A 9594-nucleotide genomic window follows, 5' to 3' on the forward strand; every position below is an offset into this window, starting at 1 on the left:
GTATGATTAGGATGATTTTTTTTTATAATATCCAATCTATAAACAAAGACTAGCATGTCCCTACGTAGCGAAGCAAGAACTTATTATAAACAGGAAGGGAAGGACATTGGGCTGTTTGTTACAACTAGTCCCCAAAGTTTTATAATAACGTCTTCTTTATTAGTTGACTTAAAAACTTTGGGGACTTTAATTGAATTTTGACTTGTTGATACATAAAGTTAAGTGTCCAAACCTTTCAACTACTAATTGTAATCTACATAAGTAATAAATCAATTTATCGGTCAATGTCTTATCCCTTTAGATCCCTGTATTATAAGAGACTTCAAAAATGATAAACCTGTTGGAATACTAAAGATATAGTATACAAAACCATAGATACAAGCCACCACAAAGATTATGATTAGATGCAGAATTCCTTAAATATTAAAATTTTATATAAGTAAATAGATGAATATATGTATGTTTGACTATAAGAGTAAAACAATAGAGGGGGAAGTGGTTAATGTATGTCCCCTCCTCGAGGACCTTTTGCCGACTTTTAATTTGAACCTTAAAAATCAACCAATGGCGTCGGGAATATCAATACAGCCTTTCAAAATAAAAAGGTCCCCAACAGGGTGATCCATTTAGTTTTCTCGTTATACATTTATAGATAATTTATATTTTTGAATGTCAAAAATTGATCAAAATATTTGAAACTTTGATTGAGAACTTATCTATGAAAACATTACATAAAATAGAAAGTGTTTTGTCTGTCCATTAAAACCTCACTAACAGATGGACATATAAAGGACTTTAAAGTCAAGCTTTTTATAGATTTTATCTATTAGGGGGATGGTAAAACCACCCTCAAAAGAAATTTCATCCAATGAAAAAATAAAACACCCAAAAAATATTTTTACATTTTCTTTTAAAGACAAAATTAATAACAGTGGGTAGAATCCTTTACTTTACACTTTTTAAAATGCCAGAAAAGGCCTCTAGAGGAGTAGCCTCTGTTACTAAATTTAAAGAATATTGTTGTGTGAATTGCATGAGTGTCTAATTTTTAAAATGATATCTCGTTAATAAGAGAACCTATCTTCAATTTTGTTGACAAAAAAAACACCAAACCTTGGTATTTGATAAAGGTTGCGTGATTTTTTAGTTTTTATTTATATCATATTATATGTATGATATATAGAGGCCTCTAGGGGCATTTGAGGAGGGGAGAGTCGAATTTGATAACCCAATTTATTATTATTATAGATTTTAAAAGGAAAAGTAGATTTTTTTGGGGAAGGGATTTTTTTAGGGGTGATTTCTCGTGGGTGGGTGTTGGTACCCTCCCCCAAAATAGTTATAAACCTTCCCGGGACCTAAGAGAAGCAACCCTGATAAGGGGAACACGATTCGTTCAGTGTTTAGCGAGATCCTTCGGTACAAACACACAGACAAACAGACAGACATCCTATTACTTTAGTAAAAGGATGGTCTTTTTTAATACAGTTACTGCGCAAATGAAAAGGATGCTATTATCCGTAACATAAAATGAAAGTATAAAACTTTTTTACAATGAATTTCATAAACAGTTAGGTTATGCATATTTTAAAGGAAATTATACATGTCTGTAAGTTTCTATTAGAAAAAAAACATTAGAAAACCTATCTTTACCTAATAAATTAAATTCCACAAAAAATATAAATATTACCAATTCTAGCTGGCAAAAGATTCCTTTTTCTTGTCTTCTCTCTTTCTAATCCTAAATTAAAGAATATAAGAGCTAATCGCGAATAAATGACATAAAAAAAACAAATTTATTTTTGTCAACAATCTTCACATCTGTTTGTAGAGAGTTAAAATGTTTTTAGGGGTAGGTTTATTTAAGATTGATTTCTATTAGGATAACAGAAAAGTAATAGGTTCAGAAGTTACAGACTAAATATATAAAGTGAGCAAGATAGACATCCTGTTGCTTTTAGGAAAGGATTATACAAATCAATCAATAGTTCAATCATAATGTTTATTTTTGATAATTTCTCCTTAATTAAAAAGTAAGGATCATGGAAAGAAAACAAAGTAGCGGGTTTCGTCGTATTTTCACAGTAACTTAACCTAACTTAACATAAAAAAACAATCAATAGCTATACGGCGAAACCTGCTACTTCGTTTTCTTACCCTGATCCAAAAGTTAATAAGTATTGTCTATTTGTTTTATTACCTTGAAGTGAAATATTTTGTTCTGTTTTCTTCTTCAGAAACAAAAACAACCTAGTAGTTAAAAATATTGCATTCTGTAGGTATTGTCATTAAATAAACAATTTTTGGGTATAGTCCCTTTCGTAACATCGCCTCTTAAGGGCGTTTCGTCGTATTCTCACAGTAGCTTTTGATAGGTTAATTTAAGTTAAATAAGGTTAGATGTTTGCCCTCATGGTTAGACAATTGTCCCCGCAGGGTTAAATGCCCTCCGCAGGTGCTAGAAATAGGAGAATGGCTACTGTAAAAATACGACGAAACGCCCCTGAAAGGCGATGTAACGAAAGGGATTATACCCAAGTTTTCTTCTTATTTTTACAAACAAATCGAACAAAATAAATTTCTCCAAAAGATCTTTTTTTCGTAGATTATCTGAATCTGGAAGTCAAAGATTGAAAGATTACTAATTTTATGTTTTTTTTTATTTTAGTGGAAAATTGTCTATAATACGAGCATATATATAATTTTTTAGTATGGCTGAAAACAGGTTCTTAAAGACACAAAAGACAAACAGGCAGAGCAATGCGATTGACTTGCAGAGTAGCTTCTCTACTTAAGATACCTAATGTAGCACACAACAGTAGTAGAATGACAAATCAGCAAGAAAAGTCTAAAAATACATCTATATGAAGTAGAGATTAACTTACAAATAAAATATGAATTTACATATCTATTCAGACGGTACACTTTGTTTTAAGCATGTTAGTCAAAAAAGGTATAAAAAATTTCACCAAAAATTTCAGCTATCTATCTTAAATATCAGCCGGAAATTCACGTTTCCCTAATTGCTTAAAAGACGGATAGACAAAGTGAAATAAAGAGTAGCTTCGCTTAGCTAAAAATCGTTGGTTGAGTTTTGAATCTTAAAAAACTTACAGCATAGGAACGTTGAAATCAAAGAGTTTAAACTTTTTCAAGTAACTTGGGTTTCCTTTCTTCCAAGCTGTCATGCAAGCTCAAAAACAATATAAGGTTATTATTAGTGTAGCTACTCTTGAATTATGTCTGTGTGTCTGACTTTAAGTCACTATTAGATGTATGGTTTATAGTCTTTTACATTATATCTCATATATTTTTAGCCTTCTTTTTCAAAATCAATTTAGTTTGTGTTCTTTAGACTTTATTAAAGTGTTTAACATAATTTATTCATTATTCATTAATCTCAATGGTATTATTATCAATAGAAAAATAGATTTACAAATGGTTATTTTGTTTATGAAAATTGGGGTATATAATAATCAATTGTGTTAAATCATACTAGGAGTTTGGTCAACATTAAGAACAGTTAGACTTTAAAAGCGCATTTGACTGCTTGCTCACAATTTTACGGATTATTGCGTAAGCTACTATTCCCTTTGAATATTTACCATTTTTGAGTATACCAAAAGAATTAGTAGGGCTTTCCTTAAATAAAGCTTCGAAAAACATCACTCCAAGGAAACATTCAACTGAGAGAATTATCCTAAGATAAAAAAGTTTTTAAAAAATATTCCCTCCTCTCCTGTCTTAAGTGCCCCTAGAGGCAACTAGGGGACGTAACCACTAGTGATACATCATTTCATATGAATTCACACTTATTAACGGAAAAGAACTTACTTGACCAAAAAAGAAGATTTGTTTAGAATTCTATGAGTTGTCATCTCCATAGTTCCACTGCAAGTAAAATAACTTTTGTTCTACACAACAAAAACTATATCGGGTATAGTCCCTTTCGTGGCAACGCCTCTTAGGGGGTGTTACTTCTTTTTTTTTTAACAGTAGCTTTTGATAGGTTATTTTAGGTTAAGTTAGGTTAGGCAATTGGCCTCGCAGAGGCTAGAAAAAGGGGAAAAGCTACTGTGAAAATACGACGAAACGCCCCTTAAGAGGTGTTGCCACAAAAGGGACTATACCCACTATATCTTTTCCTTGAAAAATGGTATCATAGGTAGTTTTTAAGCATTCAAAGTAAAGTTAGAATAATATAACAACTATGAGTTTAAACACTTAACATTTAGAAAACTTGAGCTAACCCATTCCATATATGATTTTTTATATAGATCTAAGAAAGATTTTGTTGCAATAAAGGAAGCCGTTTAGTGAATGTTTAAAGTTGGAAGTTTATGTGTATCAAAAGTTTTCTCAATTATAGGTATTAAACAAGGTCTATGAAATGGTAATTTTTCTTTTTTAATAAAAAAGCTAAGAATTTAAATACACCAATACTAGGTCAAACTATTTTTGAGGTCATAAGCAACACCCAGACAATAACTACTTTAATGTATTAAATTATAGATAAAGTTTACCTGACCAAGAGGTATCTTGTTAACGCGACCAAGGAGATGTAGATTATTATAGCCAGCTAAAATAATTATTTAAAGAAAAAATCAAAGTATAACTACTCTAAGATTGATATTTGACTGGCTGATCTATTTGTAATGCACTAACCTTACATGCATTAGGAAAAAAGATTTCATAATCTAAAATGGTATTTTTAGTGAAGCTTACGATTTCACTTACTACTGATCTGATTGAGTTCTTCACTTCAAGGAGGCTGATATAGTATCGGGATGGTTTTAGGATATTTTATTTAGAATTAAGTCAAGAGATGGTCTTATGCTATTGTTATGCCGACTCCCTGACCAAACTTCTAAGTTTCCCTATGGTAGGGGCACAGCTGCTAGTATAAAATGATGTAACACAAAGATTACTAACTACCATAGGTATTCCTTCTGTAGCTGGACAAAGTGTCTCAAAAATCATAAAAATGAGGGATTATCCGTATCTCATCTCAACTCTTACATTTTTATGACGTCACATGGCTGATTTTGAGACACTTTGTCCAGCTACTTCCTTTTCACAATAATTATTTAAAGAAAGTTTGGTTACTTGAACAGTGGATTAGCCACCAGGGAATAAACTTACATTTCCATGTACCATTGTTGCATGTAGGAGGGAACAATTTGTTTCAACATCCAGATTTGTGTCTTCACCTCCTATACAAATAAGTGTTTCATCTTTATGTGTATGTTCAAATGCAGTGGCGTGTCAGATACCTATACCTCCCTTTCGCATGATTATGTTCATATGTCAAAATATTTCCAAAAAGCATTATGGAGAGTATTTTTTTCGAAGAAGCAGCGCATTAGTGTGAACCTTTTTTTTGTAGGAAAATTTTTTTTATTATTATTTTTTTAAGGTAAGGGACCAGTCGAAAATTATCCTTAATTCATCCTCTGGCGACCCTTGTACTTAACAGTCTTAGAGCATTCTGCTCTTAATAAAACTGTCCCTGCCCCTCCTTTCTTTATTCAGTCTGCCAATCACACCTTAAATGTGATCCATTATAATCTGAGGAATTAAAATATGACTGAACGAAGGGAATGTCACAGATTGTAAAAATCTTTTTTATTTAACCAATGTAATTTTGAAATGATATTCTTTTATATATGTGTACATAAACAATTTTTATCCAACTTGAATATTTTAAATGAGTTTTAAATTAATATTGTTATACTTTTAATGTAATCTTTGTAAGTAAATGATAAAGACAAATAAAGAATCAAATAATAATTATTATTTTTTTTTTTTTTGGGGGGGGGGGGGTGGTGGTTATTTTACTCAATGGGTGATATTTCTCTTTTAAAGGTGTAGGTACTCTCTCCCAAAATAGTTATTAACATTCCCTGCACCTAAAGGGTGCTAATTCATTGTAAATGAGAGCCATACCAGTTTAGCAGATCTTTGTGTACAGACACACCAACAAATAAACTGCTACTTTTAAAGATATATAGAATAAGAAGAATTTTAAGATCTTTATATAAAATGACGTCATATTAGAATAGTCCATTATTCTAACAAAGAATTCCGAATTACGTCATATTAGAATGATGGAATATTCAAATATGACGTCATAATATGTAGAATTTAACAAATGAACAAGTTAAAGAGTCGAACCTGCCAGGTAAAGGAGAATATTGCGCCAAGGAGCTGATATCAGACAATACTGAGTTCTAAAAACATTTTAAAGTTATAAAGTGAGGCTTTTCTGTAATTACGGTCGGTCCGTCCGTCTGGGACAGTTAGCTCTTTTCGTTAATTTAAACAGGTTAGAATTGTCCAGCCGATGTCAAATATTGCATGATGATTACTATAATAATTAGGTACGATTTTGAAAACGTAGCAACTCTAAAATTGTTACCAGAAAGTTTGTACGTCTATTAAAAACATGCTGTTTTTTTAGTTTATTGACAACAAATTTTTGCATGTCATGATTATCCTATTCATCTGATTTTTATTGTAAAATTTTGGGGACTAGTGTAATAAAGAGCCCACTGTCCTCTCCCTCCCTGTTTATACCTGTGTATAACTTCAAACCAAGTAAAAACATTGATTGCAGAATGATAACTTCGCCTGTCTTTATAGAATGAATACAGCTGAAATATAAAGGGTTAAATATGTTCATAAATTGCGAATAAGGTATGTAAAAGGTCGAATGTTTTTTTTCAGAAAAGTTAGAAGCAAACGATTTTCTTACTTTTAAATTTAAACAATAAAATATTACATTATTTAAATAAAGAATGAAAGAAAGAAAGCTTTATAGAACAAGCTTTGTGTTTTAATTTACAGAAGAAAATTTGTTTAAAATAACAAAAAACGGAAGTATGAGTTGTAGAGCATCTTAACTTCCAAATAAAGTACTTACAATAAATAGATTAAGCTTGAAACCAATAATGTTAATAACTGTGGATATATGCCAACAATTAGGGTCTAAATATACAATAAAAAAGTAATTTAGTTGAAACAATTATATGTGCACAATCACATTGAGAGAAAATGCGTGGATAATCTATAATACAAAGTAGAACGATGTCTGTTTGTCTGTCTGTTTGTAGCGAAGGATCTCGCTAACCGCTGAACCGATCGGGTTCTCCTTTACAGGGTAACTTCTCATAGGTCCCGGGAAGGTTTATAAATATTTTCTTGGGGGGTGGGACACCCCCAACCCCCCAAAAAAAATTATTCCCCCCCCAAAAAAAAATTTTTCTTTTTAAAAAAAAAATTTTAAAAGTGGGGTCGACTACCCCCCCCACAAAAAAATTCCCCTTCCCAAATTTTAAAAAAAAAATTTTCTTTTAAATCCAAAATACGAAAAATTGGTTTCATTAAACCTCTTGGGGCAAAGCCCCTAGAGGCTAGGGGCGAAGTAATAGCTTAAATTGTATATGAGCGAACCTTTTCTAAAACTAGGTCCGTTTAACCTAGGTGCAACCGAAGTTATTGCTAGTTTAGGCATGATAGCATTGTCCTATCGATTTCAAACTAGGCATGATTTTTTTTCTGAAACAGTGCGATTTAACTGCTTTCTAAAATTAATAGCGGCTTCGCCCCTGCCCTCTAGGGGCTTTGCCCCAAAAGGTTTTATCAAACTATTTTTTCGTGTTTTAGATTTTACAGAAAATAATTTTTTGGGGGGGAGGGAATTTTTCATTTTTTGGGGGGGTTAGGGGTGTCCCACCCCCCACAAAAATAGTTATAAACCTTCCCGGGACCTATGAGAAGCTACCCTGTAAAGGAGAACCCGATCGGTTCAGCGGTTAGCGAGATCCTTCGCTACAAACATACAGACAAACAAACAGACATCGTTCTACTTTGTATTATAGACTAGCGGCTTCGCCCCTAGCCTCTAGGGGCTATGCCCCAAGAGGTTTGATCAAACCAATTTTTCGTATTTTAGATTTAAAGGAAAATTTTTTTAAAAAAATTTGGGAGGAGGGGAGAATTTTTTTGGGGGGAGGGATGTAGTCGACCCCACTATTTTAATTTTAGTTTTAAAAAGAAATTTTTTTTTTATTTTTTGGGGGGGGATTTTTATTTGGGGGGGGGGGGGTTGGGGGTGTCCCACCCCCCAAGAAAATAGTTATAAACCTTCCCGGGACCTTTGAGAAGCTACCCTGTAAAGGATAACCCGATCGGTTCAGCGGTTAGCGAGATCCTTCGCTACAAACAAACAGACAAACAGACACACAGACACACAGACAAACAGACAGACATCGTTCTACTTTGTATTATAGATTACCAGAAAGTCCGTAGTCACATTCTAAAATTGTTTAGACTTAAAGAGTAATTTTCTGATTATTTTTAGTTTTGACATTCTACAAGGAATATTGCATTGTAATCCTTTTTTAATTTTTAAAAGCGGAGCTTTTCTATAATTAGGGTAGGTCCATCCGTGCGTCCGTCCTTTCGTTAATTAAGGCATTTTATAATTGTCCTATCGATTTAAAAAATTGCATGGCGATTGGTGTATTAGTAAGGTACAATTTATAAAGCGAAGCAGCACTATAATCGTTGCCATAATGTCCGTACGTTCATTTTAAACATGTTGATTTTTAACTTTTTTAACAGTAAATTTTTATGTAATATAATATTCTGATTAATCTGATTTCTAGGACAGCAAAGTACAATGTTATAAGCAAAACAAAATTTACTTACAATTTTGTTTCGTCTTCTATGATTTATAATCGGATTATTCCCTTTTGACACTTTTAAAGCTTTTTTAGCTAGTAGTAAATATTGAGATAGGATGAGGATGATGCGTATACAAACGGAAACTTAAATTCAGCTGACCTTCAAACGGGTTTAAATTTGAGGCTTAGTCTCGGTTGACGAGCCCTACAGTAATTTAAAAAAATAAACATTACCTAGAGTCACGTTAGTATTTTTATCCAAGAAAGCTTTTTTGAATAAATACCCAGTACTGTTGGTTGTAGACAAAAATTCAATAACTTGAAAAATTACTTCCATAGTAATTATACTTACGAGGTATTCTGAAAAAAATATAATGTTCCTAGTAACTATTAACAACAATCTACACGTTCCATCGTCTTGCCGTTAATTAGCAGCGTTTAATTTTTTAATTTTTTAAAAGATAATCGTTACATATTTATGGCATTACCCAAAGGTATATCAACCTTTAGCAAACGGTTTTGAAACCAACGAATGACATTAAATTGTTGAAATTTTAGAATTTTTTTTTGTACAATGTTATGCAAACTGTTTTATTAAATTTTACTTACAAAATTTTTAAACCAATTCAAGGGAATAAATTTAAAATACTGATTCTAAAATCAAATAAAACAGGAGAAAGCTTTTATTCTTCTCAATATCAAATAAGCGAAACTTCTCTACAAGCCCTTGGATGACTGTAGGAAGTTAGTGTTTCTCATTTTGAAGTCATGATTTAGATGATTTAGTTTGAATATGGGCAATATTAGACTGCAAGTTTTGTTACATCACAAACTGACCCTTAATTCGACCAATGTAGAGCTTCATTGTAAAAATGAACCATACCGGTTCAGTGGTTATAGCGAGATT

This window comes from Acartia tonsa, chromosome 9, assembly GCF_053477335.1.
Source record: "Acartia tonsa isolate MP-2025a chromosome 9, ASM5347733v1, whole genome shotgun sequence".
NCBI lineage: Eukaryota > Metazoa > Arthropoda > Copepoda > Calanoida > Acartiidae > Acartia > Acartia tonsa.